Source organism: Syngnathoides biaculeatus, chromosome 19 (genome assembly GCF_019802595.1).
Source record: "Syngnathoides biaculeatus isolate LvHL_M chromosome 19, ASM1980259v1, whole genome shotgun sequence".
Classification (NCBI taxonomy): Eukaryota; Metazoa; Chordata; class Actinopteri; order Syngnathiformes; family Syngnathidae; genus Syngnathoides; species Syngnathoides biaculeatus.
The window spans coordinates 14,221,953-14,242,412 of record NC_084658.1 but is presented as its reverse complement, the minus strand read 5'-3'; the positions used below and the strand labels follow the sequence as shown (position 1 = coordinate 14,242,412).

The 20,460-nt window shown below is 43.0% G+C and overlaps 1 protein-coding gene across 3 annotated transcripts in view; it reads right to left on the bottom strand.

Annotated features, from left to right (window-relative positions):
• The window catches only part of kcnb2b (potassium voltage-gated channel subfamily B member 2b), a 156,920-nt gene that overhangs the window by 83,584 nt on the left and 52,876 nt on the right, over positions 1-20,460 (bottom strand). For 2 of the 3 annotated variants that reach the window (XM_061806050.1, XM_061806052.1), the window contains 2 exons: positions 5,668-5,792; positions 996-1,071 (listed from right to left, as the gene is read on the bottom strand). The gene's annotated coding sequence lies outside the window, so the exon portion shown is untranslated. Of the gene's footprint in view, positions 1-995; positions 1,072-5,667; positions 5,793-10,302; positions 10,620-20,460 lie in introns of all 3 variants that reach the window. The other variant, XM_061806051.1, reaches the window with a different exon arrangement.

Sequence of the window (20,460 nt, the reverse complement as noted above, 5' to 3'; positions counted from 1 at the left end):
TTTCAGCATAATGTGACCCTTGCACCCCTTGGGGTGCATGGATCCATCCTTTTTTTCTTTAGGAGAATGTGGCAAAGTCTCCCTAAGTGAAGGCTGAGCATTGCTGTTGAGTGGTGGGAGGGGAAAGTGTTGCCCAGATGTCAGCTTTCTTAAATGACAGCCGTCGCGCAGCCCGAGCCTTATTTTTGCTTTTGTGAGGGGGTTCCCACTCCATTTCCCACAGACACAGTAAGGGTACATCGGGAAGGAGCGGACGGGCATGTCTGCCGGCCAGGATGAGGGCGACAGGGGAGCGGACCAAGGGGGCGGGAAAGAGTCGCACAGGGACGCGGCCAACGCCCGCGAGAGGGCCAGGATGAGGGTGCTGAGCAAAGCCTTCTCCAGGCTGAAGACCACCCTGCCCTGGGTGCCCCCCGACACCAAGCTATCCAAGCTGGACACGCTGCGGCTGGCCTCCAGCTACATCTCGCACCTCAGGCGACTGCTCCAGGACCACCCGCTGGACGACACCATTGTCAAGACCACCAGTCTGGTAACATACCTTTATTGCATTTTTAAGAGCAAATTTCAACATGTACTCAAATGTTTAGGTGTCGTATTTCAACATGTATCAAAACTCAACCCATCATACACAAGTACAGTATCAGATTAGAATTGATTTTGTTTGTATCACATCATAATGTGCGGGATCAGTTTTCATGGCATTAATGTGCATAGGTGTTTTATTTTAATGTACAATACAATAAGGTTGAGCATCATTTGACTTGAGTGATTCCGGTCTCGATCATAGTGATGATAAGCAGCTAAGAAAATGCATCGATGGATTCTTTATAACCTGTATCAATATAAAACCTACGAATTAAAAAGTGTGTTTGATTAAATCAATTAATTTAATATTCATTGTTTCAAATAATCATTAAATATTACATAATAATTTTAAATACTTATTTCCAGCTGTTTTATTACATCAAATGGTTTAGAGTTGCACGTTTTACCTTGATTTCCTGTTTACTTTGAAGGGCACGCACCGGAAATCAATAGTTCAGTACGACAGGCAACTTCACACCACACCTGTGAATTGTAAAAAGAGAACATGAAAGATTTATATATAGAACCAAATACTAAAAAACATTTTAGCTCAGTGTTAAACTGTTTTTTTTTTTCTATCACTGAGGCTTCTGTTGGTCTGAAGGCTAAAACAGACGCTACAAATCATTCGTGGAAAAGTGCAATGCAGCCTTGAACTTGTTAGCTACCTCCGTGTTAGCATAGCGCTATTTGATTGTTTCACTCACCCCACTTTGACTTGGCTTCAGCTCGGAGCGCGTCAGACTTCGTGAAAGCATCGCGAAAAAAAAATTATATATATATATAGATATACTTTTTTTTATAAGTGTCGCACTGAGGCGACTAGTCATTAATTTTAATAATGACAATTATACTCGCAGCTGCCACCGTCAGTCCAAGCGCATTTTTGTCCGTGTTCTTCTTCGTTGGTTTTTCTAATGACATTATAACGTATGTTCCCAAATTAAAGTATTTCGCCATTAAAATTGCTCACTGTTCGTGTCCAAACAATATCACATTTTTTTCTGTTGATATCAGAAATGATCTGATTATCTTCCTATCGTTGTATTTCATTTAGTCCTGAATTGTATAAGTATGTAATCATAATGTATGGGACGGCAATCCATCTATCACATAATCTTGTACTGCATTATATTGTAACATATGGTATCATAATGTTTATGCATTTAGTAATAAACATTTTTATATCTTACTTTGAGAAAGTAATTCACATTACATTACATTTCCAACATGGTAACTTGTAATGGTAACAGTTAATGACATGTATTTCTTTCTCATTTTGTCCCAGCAGACGTGGCCGTTTGAGACGTTGGGACACTCGCAGGATGAAGACTCTCGTCCTCAGACCCCGACGAGACTTTGCGGGGCAACCGCATGAACGCGGACGCGGGGTGGACAAAATGAGGGGTGGGGGCGACCCCGCGGGTCGACGTACGGGCCTGCTGGTGCGTTCCGTGTTGAAATCAGAGACATATGTTGGACGTAAAAGCCAAAGAAAAAGCAAAACGAGTGCTGGCATGTCAAAAAAAAACCAAAAAAAAAACACTGGGTCACTAGTTATCGTTGCACGAGGTTCGCCGTCACGACATCTAATACGATCATCTTTACGTCATGACGTTCACTGAGCTGAAGTCGTGTCAAATTGGAGGTTTGTTAGGGTTGGAAATAAAATGTTATTTGCTGCCTTGGGTTAACGTCATGGCAACTATTTTCAATGCATCCCTCCCATGCCCACAGATTTGAAATTCCGTGAGATTTTGAGAGATTTGAGGCAAATTTTGGTGCAGGCAAACAAAGGAAAGGGTTTTCATCGGCTGGGTGTTGAACTCGCAGCTGTCGGTGAGATTCCCACAAGCGGGAGCAAATCGGGGGGGCTCTCCGGGGACTTTTAATGAGCTTCCTTCTCACACTGGCGCAAACATGAAGAGCCGGCGACCAAAACGCTTAACTGGTGTCATCCATCATCTTAAAAAGCTGATGAGAAGGAAGGATGGATGGAGGGAAAGATGGATGGATGGAGTGCACCCATTCTCATGGAGCGCTTTCTCCAATTAATAGCGACATTGAAAAATGTTACCTCACTGCCACCTAGTGGGAGAAGAAAGCACGTGCAAGCACTACAAAATGGGAAGTTTCCCTTCACATTACAAAAGCAAATAAAATACTTGTATTAATCACAATATTAGGATCATTTTAAAAATTAAAATATGTAAACAAATATATCAATAGAGTGCTAATTTAATTTTCATCATTTAAAAATATTGACTAATTAATATAATCATTAGAATTGTATATTATATCATTAGTAATAATATAACAATAAATAGTAATGTTAATTACTATTACAATATTGGGTAAAAACAGTGTCAGTACTTACGAATTTTATCCATAATGAATGATATAGTCAACAATAAACATAAGCAAATGAATTGCTTAAATACAGGGTAGTATTTTTAACAAAATATAAAGTCAATACACTTAAAAAGGAACCATGTTGTCATACTTTGTTTTTGCAAACTTTTTAAAATCAATAGCACTGCTATTGCTGCTGCTACGACCACTAATAATGTTAATAATAACCATAGCATTGGTCCCCATACCCTCTAACTAATATGACAAACTAAAATAAAACTGAATAAATAAGCATTTTTATTACAGTAAGTGTTACGTGAATTATAAAAATGTCAAAAAAATTGCTCCCCGACAGCTTTGTTTGCAATGGCGCTAATTTTCAGCAGGGGGGCAGTGTTTATCCACGACTGAACGTCAACTGAACCCGGTGACATTTTGTGAAAATATCATCGTTTTGCTTTCTGAAGTCACTTTGGGGAATATCTGTCATCTAATACGCACTCGCTCACTCATGCTAATGAGAAAATCCCAAAGCATTTCAATCTGGTTTCAGCGAGGTGGGTACAGACAATACTTTTCTTTTATGGGATTATTTGACAAATTCTGGTGGCTATGAGCAATTGCAGTTTAAAACAAAGATAAAATAAAACTACTCATCCGAGAGGCCCGCTGGACACTGATTATTGTAGCTTTGAGGGTTTTCTAATCAAAAGTCTTCCAGGCAAGTTTATCCCCGCTTAATAAAAAAAAAAACTCACTACTTAAGTACTCATCCATTAAAGGCACCTGACGGACTACAAGTGGAACTTCGAAATAAAAGCATTTCGGAATAGAATTTATAAAAGACAACAACCCAAACATTTCCCCAAAATCTCGATTTTTGTGTGTTTTGCGGAAATGATTTCCTTGTGGCTCATGTATCCAATTACAGTACCGCCCGCTTTCCCGGCTGCCGGCATTTTGATCGTAAAATGATTTGAAGCGAAAAGATAATACATCCCTCCGGTCCCCGCCTCAAAGTGCTATGCTCCGTCTTCATGGGGTGACGAAGACGAGCTGACAAAAGAGTTGGGTCTTCGCTCTGGGGCGAATAGTCCGGTCCCACCCCCACCCCACTCCGTCCCTGTCACCCGCCCGCCAATGAGGTTGCTGGAAGGGCCGAGCTGTCAGCGCCGCGGAGGGATTAGCTGCCGCCATTGTTCTCTGGGCCACAATGGCCTTTGTCAAACGGCCTGTCGGGAACTTGGACCGGAGCGGGACACACCTGTGGATTAGACCCTTGCCTGTGGTGCTGTGTGCTGAAAAAGATCCAAACGTTTTAGATGATGTGTCGTACAAGTCCGGCCTTTGAAGTTTGCCCCAAAAACGGTGGTTACGCCAAAAAATAACAACAAAAAAAGTGACCAATGTCATAATTTGGATCTGTTGTGAGGCGCATTTTGAGTCTTAACAAAGAGAAACACTCCCAATTTATCTCTCCATGCTAGATCCGGTTAGCTAGCCGGCCAGTTTGATGGGGCAGTCAGCCCGGGCTGGTATTGACTTTTTATTTTTAATTTTAGTAAACAAAAAGACTTAATCTGTGTGACTGGTGCAATGCCTTTTCCGTCTGTTTGCGTAAATATGCACACTGTGACATTAGCTTTGCCTCCAACTAACTGGTAGCCTTTTAGCTAGTGACCAAAAGGTAGCGTTCTACTCCCCCTTTGTCCCCTACAAATCCAGTTATTGACCTGCTTTTAGTAAACAAATGACTTAATTTGTTAAAATCACGACTGTTGGCTTTTTTTAAGGAACCATCTGCTTGTCACTTGCGATCAAATTCAGTTTCTTTTTATGTCACTTGCGATCAAATTCACTTTCTTTTTACATCTTCTGGTGACTTCTCATACTGGGACAACAAAAGGTGCAATGTCTTTAAAAATCCAACCAAAAAGCCATACGAACGGCTAAAATTCAAAAATTTGGTCACACCCCTGTTCGCCCCTCCTCCCCGAGTCGCCGTCGTCGTCCTTCCCCGCCATCGCCTCCGCGATCTCCTCCTTGGAAGTCACGTTTTACGCCAACGGCGTGAAATCGCTTTGATTTCCATCACGGTCATGGAAAGTTCAAGCCTCTTAAACGTTTGGAAAGCGTGGATTTAGTTTGACAGGTCATGTTATTTCTCAAGACTGGACGCAGACAGATTCCATTTGGATATTTTGTGCTCCCCCCCCGATTGGATTGACAGAAACATGAAAAAAAAACAAAGAAAAATGTTCCCAATGACATCTATTCTATTTGTAATAATTAGTTCCAGTGTCCAAACCGTTATAAAACATTTAGTCACAGTAGACGTTTCAAGTAACATTGTAAAATCATTGACATCCATCCATTTTCTTAGCCGCTTATCCTCACAAGGGATGACGACGACCACAGCCTCTTCGAGGTCTCCGCTGAACATGCCGAAACTTCACTGACAGCTCCATCAGCCCACTTAACAGCCCGTGATGGATCATCTGTGTGAGCGTGCTTGTAGATTTATGCGTGTGTGTTAGCCGAGAGATTATGTGAGGGGATGGCGGGATCAGGTGGCACACTAATTACTCCGCCTTCCAAAAGGGGGCGGCGGGCATTAAACGGGATGACGAAGACGTGAACACAGAGGCGTGGGTGAGCAACACCAACAAGTCTGCCCGGTAACAAGTGACCGTTTGAATGTTTACTTAATAAACAAAAAATATTTACCTTAAAAATAGACCTTCTTCTTTTCCTTTCAGCTTGTCCCGTCAGGGGTCGCCATAGCGTGTGATCTTTTTCCATCCAAGCCTATCTCGTGCATCTTCCTCTCCAACACCCACTGTCCTCATGTCCTATGGATAGACATTCATATTTTCATATTACATTGTGGCTGGATGGATGATTTTATCATGTGCAACTAAACTGGAATTTTATGAGCTTTTCACACAGGATAATGAATACATTCATATATTGTTCTATTATCCGGATGTGTTGCTCCCACTTGTTTGAACTAACACAATATCGACGCTAGTTTTATTAGCCCATCTATGCGGTTTTGCACTGGGTGTTAGCATTAAGCTATCTAACATTTATAACGAAAAAAAGTGGGGTTTTTTTTGCAAGCAGCAAACAAACAGAAGGCCGTACAACCTTTGAACCCAGACGACTCTTGACCATCCCCCTGCCGCCACATCACAAAGAAACGCACGCACACATAAGTGGTGGAGGGGGCTTCAAGTTGCTTCTCGTGTCCGTCACATCAAAGCTTTTTTTTTGGGGGGGGGGGTGATGGAGAGAAGGAGCTGACCTCCCGGGAGGTTGCGCCGGGAGGTCCCCACCGTTTGGCCGCTCGGCAGTGTGGAAAGAGACTATCAGGCAGCGCCAAGGACGGCCCTGGGTGAGGTCCCTGAGTGATTAGGGTTGGGGGGGTTCCTGATGGAGCCTTTAAATCCACAAAGGTTCCTCAAGGCCATGCGTGACAACAGCAGCTTGTTTGTGTACTCTTGACACACACACACACAGGCAGATACTTTTCATCCATCATCTTGTCCGTTTAGAGCCTGATGCTGATTTATTTCCGCAACTTAATGAACACTCAGGGTGGCTAAAAAGTGATCTGTAACCATTTTAATTCAATCTCATCATTTTATTTATCGTTGTGCAGCTTTACTTTTTTTTTTATTTGCATATGACATAATTAACTACATGCTCATTTTAGTTTTTTTTTTTTTAATCAAGCTCTATAATGCATGTCATCTTTTGTATGTGGCATACAGTGAACTAATTCTATATGAAAATAATGCATTGGTGTCAAATTATTCTTCCTAATAATTATAATTGAGGCACTGCTGCTTCCACGACCGAGGCTAACAAATTCTGCCTGGCAACAAGTGATCTTGCATGTGTGTAAAGACGCTGGGAAATCTGTCATGTTTACATTTGTAACAGAGGCCTGGTGACAAATTCTGCCGAGCAACAAATGACCACACAACGATAATGCAATTGTGGATACAAATCTGGCACGTCCTTTTACTTAATTAAAAAAAAAAATCCACTCAAAATGATTTCATTCCAACTACTTCAAGTTCAAACCCTTCTGTTTTAAAAACAATGACTGAAATATAAAATTATTTTTCTGACACCTGACGCTCATTTTAGCTATTTGTCATAGTCATCTTTTTTTCCGTCCTTTTTACCAAGTCATCACTGGTCTCTGGAGTCCCACTCAGACTAAAAAAAAAAAAAAAAAACATTTGCGTTTCCGCGCGCTATACAAGGTGACGAAGACGGCCACCGGGCCCAGCTGGCGTTGCCGTAAACGGGCCTCTGCGGCGTTATCTCCGAGGGCAAGGAGGGCGTTTTTCCCCACATGGTCCGCTTTAATAACAGTGTGGGAAGCAGGAAATAGGGAGGACACGTGTGCTTCACGTGTGCACATCATACAGAGATTGGAATTTCGTTCATATTTAATACAAACATTACAAACGTGATCAAAACATGATAGAAAAATACTCATAAGAATTAAAAAAAGAATGGTTACAAGAAGAGCTAGCTAACTGATATGTAGCCAATAGGCTAGGTGTCGTTATGTGTTGCACTTTTTTAAAAAAAAATTAAAATGCTGTATGTAAAAAAAACCCCACTGTAATTAAAAAAGGTTTCATAACCAACATATAAAGATATTGCAAAATAAAAATTGCTCGTGTGGTGACGAGAACACGAGGTTCAGAGCTAATTTAAAAAAAAAAAAACTTTTGGCAAAATAAACCGAGACTTTTTTAAAGTGTAAACTAACAAATTCATTCATGCGTACAGTTTTTGCTCTTCCCTGGTCCTATTTTTATTATTATTTTTTGGTCTTATAAGTTTGCTTTTTCCTCCGCAGCCACCTGTGTCATCTTTGCGGTGCCGTCTCCTATCGGCCGCGGTGAGGCAAATTTAATCTGATGGGAGTCTCAAGGCAGCGGCAAAAAAAAAAAAAAAAAACGCAGCCCTTGCGACACAGCGGAGACTGTCGAGTACACTCTCGCGGTATCAATCCCGGATGAGTTTTACTTCATCCAGAAAGGGAGGCGAGCGTTGATAAATGACGCGGGCGCACCCCTGGGGGCCTCTCCTGTTTAAGGAGCGGCGAGGCGATTTATGAGCGGGCCCTCGCAGGCTTCAGAGTGATTAATGGCCGCCGTCCTCCGCGGCTGTTTGGATAGGCAGATAACATCAAAGAGGCCTGCTGCTCGTGTTAAGAAAATACTGCATTGTGGGTCAGTGCAAATGAAGCCGAGAGGGGATCGGGGGGTGTTTTTAATGGCGCGCGCCCCCGACGCTCGACGTACGAGGAGGTCACGGATGACACATGCAAATGAGTGATGAGCTGCTTATGAACGGAGGCTCCGATACGAGCCGCCGTCACGCAAATTTGTACCTAATGAGCACTTTAGCGATACGAACGCCCACCTGCGCCATTGATCACTCGCTTGGTGCTTCGGGGCGCACACTTTGATGTTTTTTTTCCCCTCAAATGACCCGCTTGTCGACACGTTTTATCTTTTGGTGGCTGAAATCAGAAACGGCAAGTAGCCGAGCCGCGCTAAACACGTCGGTCGGAATGAAACGAGGCAAGCGAACAATGACAATGGCCGAGGATGAGCGTGACCTCTGTTTACTTGTGGCTAATTAATAGAATAGAGTTTTAATGTCATTGTCACAAAGAAGAATGAAGATTATTGTATAAAAAAGGAGAATACAGGATGATGCAGCACAGTGAAGAGAACGGAGCAACGGGATAAAAAGATAATGTTGCCATGCACGTTTATCTTTGGGTCTTCCAGTCATCCCACTGAAATGGTTCCCAGATAAGGCCGAGGGCGCTGAAATGAGCCACTGCAGCAAAGTGGAGATTATGGAGTCTGATACTACCACAAAAAAAAGCAGTATAGTATGCATGTCGGTCACAAAGACGAACAAAATCCACAAATGTTGCGGTTATGAAGAGACTGAGGGCGACGAGATGAGCCGCTGCAACAAAACGGAGAGCATGGAGTCCGCCGCTACGACAGAAATCGAGTAGCGTTCAGTTTCCACGACTGGTGACAGAAAATCCTGTTGCTGCAGCCCTGTGCGCCACAATCTCAGCTTTGCAACGTCGGCCCTCAGTCTCCTTTCAGATAAAAGTTGTGGCCTTACCCATAGAGACCAATACCAATAGAGAAGCGCAGCCCACGATAGCGTTTCTATGGCCAAGCGTGACTAATCGTCCTGTGAAAAGAGGCAAATTGCGGCCGACTCATCTGACTCGCCGCGTCCCCTTTCCCGCCGCCTTCTCCGGTTTCCTGCCATCGAGGTGCCCCATCGCCAGTGTCCCCCCACCGCCCTACTCCAGTCTCTCAATAGAAACTGAGATTTCACATGGCCGCCGAACAGGTGTCCCCTCTGTCCTGCTCCCATTCGCGGGGGGTTCGGCCATCGGAAGCATGGGAAAGGGCAGACGCGGCCCACCCGGGTTCTACCCCAGCGGCCAGGTAACAGTGAGCCTTTCAAGGAGGTATGCCCTTCTCACCGCTCCAACGGATTTTGATGTGCAAATGCGATTACAAGAAGAAGACGGTTGTTTATTCAGCTTGTGCAGTGAGCGGGAGCTCCACCAGAGGGTGCTGTATCGAAAAAAGACTTCTGGAATGATTCCGTTTAGAATATTGTGCTGCTTTTGGAGTTCTTAGTCTGTCGCCCCCTTGTTGTCTTGCTGCTATGTGGAGCAAAGTGTGCTCACCAATAGGTCATGTACTTTATTATCAAAAAATAAAGTAATTTAGAAAGGTAAACAATAAGTGGAATTATACAAGATTATTTTTAAAACAATATAAAAATCATCCATCCAGGCACTTATCCTCACAAGGGTCGCAGAAGTCCTGGGCCCTATCCCAGCTATCAACAAGCAGGAGACGGGGTACACCCTGAACTGGTCGCCACCCAATCGCAGATCAATGCTAACTGTTAACATGTCAATGGTGTTTTCCATTGTATGTTAGCATGAAGCCAGTAAGGATGTTTTGAAAGCAAATTTGTTTGTTTTAAGTGCAAATAAGCGCAACTAATTCTCTTTGTTGTGTATATGATTTGACAGTAAAGTTCAAATCAGAGTGGCGACTTGTAAGTCAAGCCACTCGTATCTCAAAGCGCCACTGCACTATTATCTTCTATTTTTTGGGGTGGGGTGCACGTGAAAAGCGCATACATGCTGCTGGTGACAGCTTAACGGCGCGTCCTAATTTATGCCCGTCCTTTCATCCATCCTTTAAGTCAGGGCGATGAAGAAGAACAACACGGAGGATGCTAGTGGGCCGAGGCCGTTAAAGCTGTCCTCACCTTTCCGCCTGACCCCGGTCGGCTCGCCGGAGACGCTTCCTTTCCTCGGCCTCGGCTGATTTACGACACGTTGAGAGAGGGATGAGGATTATTGATCCTGGGAATCAGCGGTCGGGAAGGGATGATGAACACGGAGGGGGTGGGGGGGAACCATTAGGGCTGCGGGAGTGGAGAGTGAGGGGCTTGAGGGCCTCTAATAGGATCAAGTCCTCCATTAGCCCAGGGGAGCTAGCTGATGCTATCCATCTCTGCCCGCCTCGACGCTACGACTCCCTCCGTGGCACACACAGCCGAAAGTCACGGTTAAGACACTCGTACTGTAAACAAAAAGAGAAAAATGTAATTATTCCATTTAAAAAAAGAAATCAAAGTGACGGGAGCTCATCATATGTAATGCAGAGGCCGTGGGAACCGAGGCTGTTGCTCATTTCTTGCTGCCACATCGTCCGTGTTTACAGCCCAAAGTTGAGCATTTCAGGAAAACGCCGCCACTCATAAACATCACCCCCTCCCCCCATTATCCCAAAGGTGGTTGCCGCTGCTCATAAAACATCAAGCCGTCTCATTTGTAATGTAATCAGCCTCTCGTTTGCTATGTTTACTCATAACCTGTGATTGCACCCGATGACTCATACGAAGAAAAACAGCGAGAGTCATAGTCGGAGATTCTGTTTTCAAGGGGAACCTCGTCGTAAGCCTATTGTTGGGCCGGACGCTTTGAACGCATAACCATATGGCGTCGTAGCCGAGTAGACGAGTCTCGCCGAGCCCCCTTGACCTGGGAATCGTGTGGGAGGCGAATGGAAGAAGAAGGGGTACAAATCAAGGACTTGAACTAGCTCAACAGACACAAAATAAGCCTCGCCGTGTGTTTTGCACTCTATTTCGTGAACCTTACGGCTTCCCATACTAGGAATGTGGAGGCAGGGAAAATTAGACCCTCACCTGCGTCATGAAGACTAAAAAAAATAAGGACTGAGTAAAATTATTTGAAATGTTCAAATGGACGCAATGAACACATCTGACGAGAACGTGTGGAAATGAAAACCTTGTGAATCGACAAGACTGGAATACCAAACACAAAAAAAATAACGCGACGTGGAATGAAATCAACTCAAAACAATGCAATAACTCAACAAAAACAGATCGTGACAGGAATTGCTAACAGACATGATGCGTTCAACCATAAATAAATGGAAATAATGTCAGGAAAGACGCAACTTTCTCCTCTGAGCAAAAGTCAAAGCTTTGCAAGAGCGCCATCGCTGCTCTCAATCAGAGTCAGATGTCGAGTCCCTCCGGACCCAAACCACATCAGCTGTCGCCCGTCTCGTTTCCTCTCTCCAATTATGTCTCAAACGGGGGACAAACCAAAAAGCAACCATCGAAATTCCTGCGAGCCCCGGGCCCACGGGCCAAACCGGCATCTGTTTTTATAACCGGGGGAAACCCCTTTTTTTTCTGGTTGTGACAGCGGACTGCAGCTAGCACGCTAAGTTTGATGAGCGTTGGGAGGGTTGAGGCCGGGGGTGTGGGGGGTTATTATGGTTTTGGTGAAATAAAGCCACCAGCTTGTCAAACAACGGCCGTCCGTCTCCGCCGCACCGAGAACGTTGTTGTTGCTTTAATGGCCTTAATCGTACAGGAAGTCCTCTAGAACCTTTGGCGGATTAGCGTAGATACCAAGCGAACATTCCTGCGTGGGTCAAGCAGTTTAGGAATTTACATATTTGGATGTGTGTCCGTAAAAATGCAGCAAGATACGACTTGTGGTGCATTGCAGGGGCGGATCATTATAATATTGTTCAGAAACGTACATGAATATTGTTGGTTTAAGCAACATAGCCCAAATCCTTCCAAAAAAACGTCAACCAATAATTTCAAAATATTTAAAAAAAATTGTCTCGATTGACAATTTAAAAAAATCATCAAAAATTGTCAGGATTCTCACCTAATCTGAAAAAAAATATTTCCAAAATCTGATGAGTCAAATGAGTGAACTGCCCTCCCCCTGAAAATAAAATAAAATGACCATAATTCCTGGCCAACAGAGCGCACCAGGTTATAAGCCTCACCCAGTACATTTGTAAAGGAAATACTATTTGGTACATACATAAGTCCCACCTGTGTAAAAGCCGCAAGTACCCACATTGAAACACGTGATATTTACAAAGAAAGAGAGTACACAGAGAGTTTAACGCTAGTGTCGCTGCGCTAACATTAACACTAGCACCACCACGCTAACAAGGCTGGTTAAAAAAACATACTGGTAAAAATTACTGAGGCACTGCAGTAACACGCTAGTGCAGCGCTAACAGGGACCGGTAAAAGTCACTCCCTCGGCACACAAATTCCACCGGTCTCACTCTTATCATTTCTGCCCGAGTGCCCCCGAGTGGCCATTAGAAAAAATGCACAAATTACCCACATCACCGCATAAACCGCAGGGTTGAAAGCGCGTGATAAAAGTCGCATCTTATACGCTAGAAATTACAGTAAAAAAAAAACATGATGCTTGGTTGACCTAATTATCACAAAAACTTTCTAACATCTTGCCTTTCAATTCCAAAATCAATAGACCTCTGGCACTATGAAACAAAAACATGAAGTGGACATCTAACACAAACATACAAAGCTTGCCAACTGGCAGCTAAGATAAAATATCAGTCTGGATCTTCACTAGACCCAAAGTTCCATCAAGCCAAGAACTCCTAACCCTCAAACAGCAAGTAGAAAACCACCAAAACAAAAACAGAAAAAAAACACCAAAGCACACATGCAGCATCAATCTTCTTGATGCTGGCTGAAATGACGTTTCGTGAGGTGCGCATGGCGGTTTGGGTGACGATGCCTCGAAGGCGTATTTGCGTGCGACTCGCTAATGGCGACCAATCAGTTTCAGCAGGACTCCTCTAATGGGCCGTGTGGGCCCTCGCCTGATTAGAGTCAATTGTAGCTACTTCCTTCCTCCAAGTCTTGCATATCAATCGAGTGAGAAGGATGTGCTGGCCGAAGGGAGGGCTACTGCTACAAAAGAGTGAAATGGCAAAATGGATATTTTGCGCTCGTAATCTATTTTCGTCAGGGGGAAAAATGTTTTTTTTTTTTACTGGCTCCTCTGTTAAAAAAACCCAGGACTCTCACCTCTTCTTAAAGGGAAATTCTAGTGTTTTGGATGAACAATATATGTATGTAATAGGTCATGTCATATATACTGTACCTTGACAATGTGATGTTTAATGGTGTTTTGAGAAGATTTTTATTGGCAACTACAAATTTCCATGGGCGCCGCCATTTTGGCGAGTCACATGACCTACGTGCGCAGATGTGATGTAATAGGCGTGGCAAGAAAGGCTCACTTACGTTGGGAAACAATTGTGCCTGGCCCATGAGCATCCCCGTCATCATTCCGCCCGAACAACCATCCGAATATTCAACATTATTTACAGCCACATGAGGTTCAAATCTGTATGGACGTATTCCTCCCTCTTCCCGATCAACCGATACTGCTATTTCTTCATGAGATGATGATAAATCTGAGAAATCAGCGCTGGCCACAATTGTTTCCCAACGCGAGTGAGCCTTTTGCCACACCTATTACGTCACATCCGCGCACGTAGGTCATAAGGCTCGCCAAAATGGCAACGCCCATGAAAATTCGTAATTGCCGATAAAAATCTTGTAAAAAAAAAAAAACATTAAATGAGAGAGGATTAATATCACATTGCCAAGGTACAGTACATAAGACATGACTTATTAAATAACCCTGCTAATCCAAACCACCAGAATTTCCCCTTAAATCCCCAAATCCTTCAGAAATCCTCAACCATCCCAAGATATTTCAAAAATCTTGAGTGACATTTAAAAAAAATTCCGAACTCTCAATCGACAACCTAAAAATCTCAATTATAAAATCAAACATAGCCTATAATTCCTCAAACATATCAAGTATCTCGAACAGCAGTCCCAAAGTTTCAAAGTCAGAAATGTCTCAGCTGACAAGTGATAAATCCTTCAAAAAATCTCAACTGAGACTTGGAAAAATCCTTCACAACTCAACCAAGAAACCCCAAATTCTTCAAAAAAAATCTCTATGAACAATATCCAAAACATAAATATAACAAAAATATAACAGCACTGTTATTATGAAAAGTAAACAGACTAAACATTGTCTGGAAAATCTTGACCAACAACTGGAAAATCTTTCAAAAATCTCAACCAACAATGCCCAAATCTTGACTGACAATCAGAGCAAGCCTTCAAAACTTTTTAGGCATCATGTGAACATCTTTCAAATATTTGAATCAAACAAATACTGTCATGTATCAACGTCGGCGGTCACACTGTAGCATTTTAGTTTGGTTTGTCCCCGCATCGGAAACAAAAGTGCGGCCAGTCGGTGTGTGCTTTTGTCCGCTGTCCGCGATCCGAGCCGACAGGAAGGAAGAAAGCAATGAGAAACACCGCCCGCCCTCCGACTGTTATTAATAAATACTGCTTCGCCGCTGAGCCGTGACATTCTTGCACAAGAAATGACGCTTAACAGCCATGACGCCAAACAAGGCCGCTGCATCCTCCTCCTCCACGGGAGGCGTTTTTGTGGCCCGGACAAGCAACCGGATCCCTTTGACGTCCCAGAAAACATGCACAACATACTTATTGGTCACTCGTACAATAATACAAGGCTGCTGTTTGACTGTTTCTTTCAACGGCTTGATCATTGTTTTATGGTGTTTTTATGATCCTTGTATCATATTCTATATTTTCTCCCTCAATTATGTTTCAGTCCTGCACTTCCCTTCACATCCCGGATGAAAATGGTTGAAATCCCAAGGGTAACGCTAATGTGGGGAACGATCCCCCCCTTCCACTCTGAGTCGCCTGCTTTGAGTCAGTTAAAACGTTCCAGACTTCAAACGGGCAGCGTTTGCCATTTGGCGTGCATCCGCCATGTACGGCCATGCGGGTAGACGACTTGCTTATTTGTTTATTGTCGTTCATATTTAGAATTGCTCAATCCCCACTCAACACCACCTCTCCCTTGATCACCCATTAGTCTCAAAGCAGGATTGGTTTAACTGTGGCGGCGATATAGTCAAAGCGCTAACGATTGAAAAAAGCAGCATTTAAAACAAGAGAAATCAATCTTTCATCAGAAAAATTCACAAAAAATACTACCTTTTAAAAGACCTCCTGTATTTCCCCCCTCAACCCCCACAAAAAAAAAAAAAATTCCCTTAACAACTGCTATCGTGAGTGACTCAGTAAGATGCTGTAATATTTGGCATTTTTCATAGAGGACGAAGAATATATTGCTGTGAGTACGGTTTATACTATCTGTGTTGCTCCCCCATTTGTCCTGAAATATCTGTCGCTTCTAAAATTACTAGCTTTCCAAGGGCAAAGCTACATTTGATGTTTTAAATATATGTTTAGGTTTTTTTGTTTAGTTTGACAGTAAAACGAAAGTTCGGGTCTGAGTCTCTTTTTGGGTGAACTGTTCACTAATCGCCAAAGTTCTGCTTATCGTGAAGTGAGTTCAATTGAGTTCACTGCCACCATACAGTATTCTAAAGTAATTATTTAAAAAAATACTGACTAATCGCTGAAATATACCTTTTCTCTCCAAAAATACAGCATTTTTGTCCAAAAAACAAACCAAAAAAACATGATGAAATGCTTTCTCTCAAAACAAATTCAACAGGAGCAGCAGCACGGGCCTATTAGACAGCCGTATGTGATTTGGCAGTGGTGTCCTTGGAGTGCTTGAAAAAGTCTCGCACCATTAATTCCAAATCGTCTTCATCTGCTTGCCGTCTGGGATCTTTTTTTTTTTTTTTGTAAATAAAAATGTTAGCGTCTGAGTTTTTTTTAATATCGCTCACTGTTGTTAAACATTTACAGGAACCCGTCAACTTGGTGCCGTACGCAGCTGTTTTGTTTTACGGCAGATTTAAAAAAAAAAATTTTTAAACATACCACCTGCTAGAATACAGCTTTACACGCTACATTTCATCATATTTTTATGACCAGAATCATGTTTACCAAGAGAAGCACATTAAATGTCTAAAACATCTTTACATAGTGGTTCTATTTGAGAAGCTCTGCATGTAAGCGACATCATCACGATGGCACATGAGCTACGTTTCCGTCCAAGCGATGTCCGTGATGCATCGCTGAAGCGCCAGAAAATGAAGACAAAGGATGATAGGAAAAGCAGAAAAAAGGGGGAGGGAAGCTAATCTATGCGAGGTTATGTTTGGTCGGAGCGACCGTCCACCGAGCGCGTCCAACATATACGCAGGACAAAAATGTTCATATTTAGCCTGCGATCCATCACTGTCAAGCTGCGGTGCACTGCAAAAAAGGAAATAATTAGACAAAAAAAAAAAGACTGCAGACGCCAACCGCAGAAGCATAGTGTGATGGTAACCACAGAGCAGGAAGTGGAGTTTATTGTGCCGTAGAAAGTGCTCGCTACAGTGAATTAAATAAGAACTGCGTGCGCAACATTAGCATTACCGTGCAGATGCTAACGTAGCGTAGCAAAGCGGAGGGCGCGGTTAGCATGTCTTAACGGTCGAGAGGTGACTCGTAGTTTGCTGTGGGGTTGCGCTGCACATTAGAATCACAAAACTTGGCGATACATACTAATTATATTGTCATATCATATATCATATACACATATACATATACATGATTTCACGACTTAAGCAAATAACGACTTTCACGACTTAACAAGCAGTTAATCACAGTTTATATCGAATCAAAATATATAACAAAACGATATCTTACAAGTTTTAAGGACTCCCGTCAATGAATGTAAGTACAAATATCTTTACTTTATGCAAATACATTTGCATTGAAGTCGCGGTCGTCAAATATTTTCAAATAATGAATGCTCATACGCAAACAATATATTTTTAAAATAGCTATGTTTTTCAAGTAAAAAGTCTTCTTCCGGGAAGAATTTTTTTTTGCAGTGTATTTTTGTGATTTTAAACAGTAAAAAAAAATATTTGGTGATGTTGGGGGGGTGCATGGCTGTGACTTTCTTGTGACTCGGTTGGCACAGATGGCATCGTCCCCCTCCTCCTGGACGAGGTCACATCTGGGTCTCAGGTACAAAATGCGAGGCCGGCTTGATATCACCATCGGTAGAACAGTTCGTTTGCGATCGAGTTACGCGAGCTTCTTTTTCCCTGAGAATTTTCTGCGCCGAGTGAATAAATCACACGGGCCTTGATGAAGTACCTGACAATAGTGTCAGCGCTGCGCTCGCCGTTTTTATGGCAACGCGGCGGACGAGGGCAATTAGGGCTCGGGGTGCGTAATTTACAGTACGCCGTGCAGGTGGGCCGCGAGACCACCTGAGTGACAAACGAGCGCCAAATAAAGCAAAACAATCAAGTTCTGTTTGCTCATTTGGGTTTTCTTGTGTGACTTATAGTGTTGGCTTAGTCCTACTCGCTGAATGAATGATCACGTTTTATAACTTGTTGATCTTTTTGCTCCCCCTCTACCTATTATTTATGAAATAGGCCTTTTCATTTTACGGCCGTCTTCCCGTAACTCTGGTATTATGTCATCAGAGTCAAAAAAGCACGGCTGAAAGTGGGGGGGGGGGGGGGGGGGGTTGAGCGGGGCAGCTTGACGATCGACACCCACCCTGTGAATGGGAGCCGGAAATGAGGCTGTGACATTCACTGCTGTCATCTACGTACATGCGCACGAAAAGTCAAACACTTAAATCCTCATTAATTAGGCTTAAAAAACCTACAAGGGTGTCTTGGGATCACACTAACTTGTTCCGTGACCATGTGCTTAGCTCCAAACATTCAACTCTCAAATTACCTTTCCCCATTGAAATGACTACAAAACGCAAATAAATTGCTCCAGCATCTCCAAATAAATCACTCTATAATATTCTACTTATGCGTACACTAATAATATAATTAGATTGAAGAATTCTACAGCCCCTTTTACACAGAGATCCTGCAAATATAACTAAATTACAATCAAAACAGGAGCTCCACCATTATGCCTTTCACAGAGAACTCAGCACAGGCACACAAGCGCGTAAATTCACACAGATATACAGTATTGAGTCACTTTTGCTTTTTTCCACATTTGCACAGTGACACAGCGTCCAGCAATCAGATGATTTCACACAACAACAAAATATACAAAACACAACCATTTAAAAAAAACTCCAGTCCGCCATTCACATCCTCTTTCACACATATTTTCTTCAAAATGAATGTTTTACAACAGAAGAGTCCACGTTCACCTGCCTTTGCTTTTCACACAGTTAAACATAGCCACAATTGTGTACAATTTCAGACAATCAATGATGCCACTAGCCCCTTTGGCACAGTTTTTGCAAAATTGTCAAATCAAGGACAAAACAGCTCTCATTTAGCAGACTTTGCCTTTCACACGGAACCCAGCACAGGTTCAATAATGCCACAAATGTGTGCACTTTCACACATCATCAGCTTCCGCTGATGCGGCGCATCGAAGACAGAACAGAAGCGGCCTTAATAAGCTATCTTTGCCTTTCACAAACAACCCAGCAAAGGCGGAATATCACTGCGGTGCCAGTCTAGTGCTGGACGTAAACATCATTCTGCTTCCCCAAGAAATGTTCAACTCACTACTCAGGATGTTGTCATAATGCCGCCAAACGCTGATAGTGTAATTGTCCACAAACAAAACCGCCACGCGTCTGGACGCTGGGCTATTTCTTCCCCCCGTGCCGTTAACTCCGTTGGAAAGGAATGCCGCGCAGAGTGCGGCAAATATATTTAGTAGTTGTCGACAGACTCCGAGGCGCACCGGCGCGTCAGGCCTCGTCAGGTTATTTAAGGCCCAAGTTGGGCGCGCAATTATTGTAACATCCGGCCAGACGCCTTCAAGATGCACACAGATGAGGCGTCCCAATACTTCTTGAAATACATATTTACACAATTTGGCAACCACTTTTTATTTCATAATAGGACAATGTGTCTTTTAATATTACATTGTGGACCGGATAGAACAATGTCTCGGGCAACGCTCTATGCGGCTCACAGGAACTTCCGCTTTACCAGCCCATTAATAGGAAGGTGCTTATGGACAGTGGAAATACCCGCACAGCTGCAGCCCGGCCATATGTGATCCTGCTGTCATATGCCCAAAAAATACTTAGTATGCTCTTTCCCAGTCCGCTCTTGCGCTACAGCAGCGTCAGCTGTTCGGGAAACGTCGACGACAGCCGCTTTTTTGCGTGCAAATAATGTCAACTTTTGCTTTTAAAATCGTGGCGAGAAAAGCCTGTGAGATCAGATTTTTACTTACTAACTTTCTCCCGTCTAATAATATTTTTTATACTTTCCAGTCAGACTTTAAGTCCCACCACAGCACTGAGACAGCGTCGATCAATTTCACAAATGATATCCTCCTGAACAGAAATGCAGGCAAAGTCTCAGTCCTAGATCTGCTCGACCTGAGGTCTGTCTTTGACACGTTCAGCCATGTGATCTTATTTATTAGGTTAGAACACTGGGTGAGAATTTCTGGTGGTGCTCTAAACTAGTTCGGGTCATATCTTGAATACAGGACATACTTGGTAAGTGTTAGTGTCTCAGACTAAAAGGCTATGAGAGGTTGGGTTCCCCAGGTGTCAATCCTCAGAACCCTGTTCTTCGATCTTTACATGCTTGCATTATGCCAGCTTTCCAAGTTTCCTACCACAACTATGCAGATGATAATCAGATCTCCGTCACGAAGTGCAGGGGAACATCGGCCTGTAGATTCACTCACACGCAGATCATTGTGTGGGTGCAAAACAATTTTTCCAGCTTGACTCAGACAAAAGTGATAATTTTCTGTGCCTAACAGAAACAAAGAAGGCATGTTATCAGTCACTTTGATACGCTCTTTCAAAAACGTAATAAGACAGAAACTGAGGGGTAATTTTGGATTCAAACTTGAATTTTAACATTCCACATTCTAAAAAGTATTTCCAAAATCAAAGGAATAAAATTCTTCAAACAAGCTTTAGGAGAGGTGCAGAATGCTGCTGCTCGAATCCTGACAAGAAGCAAGAAATATGACCAGATAAGCCCAGTGCTCAGGTCTCAGAGAATAGACTGCAAAAAAGGTTCTGCTCACACT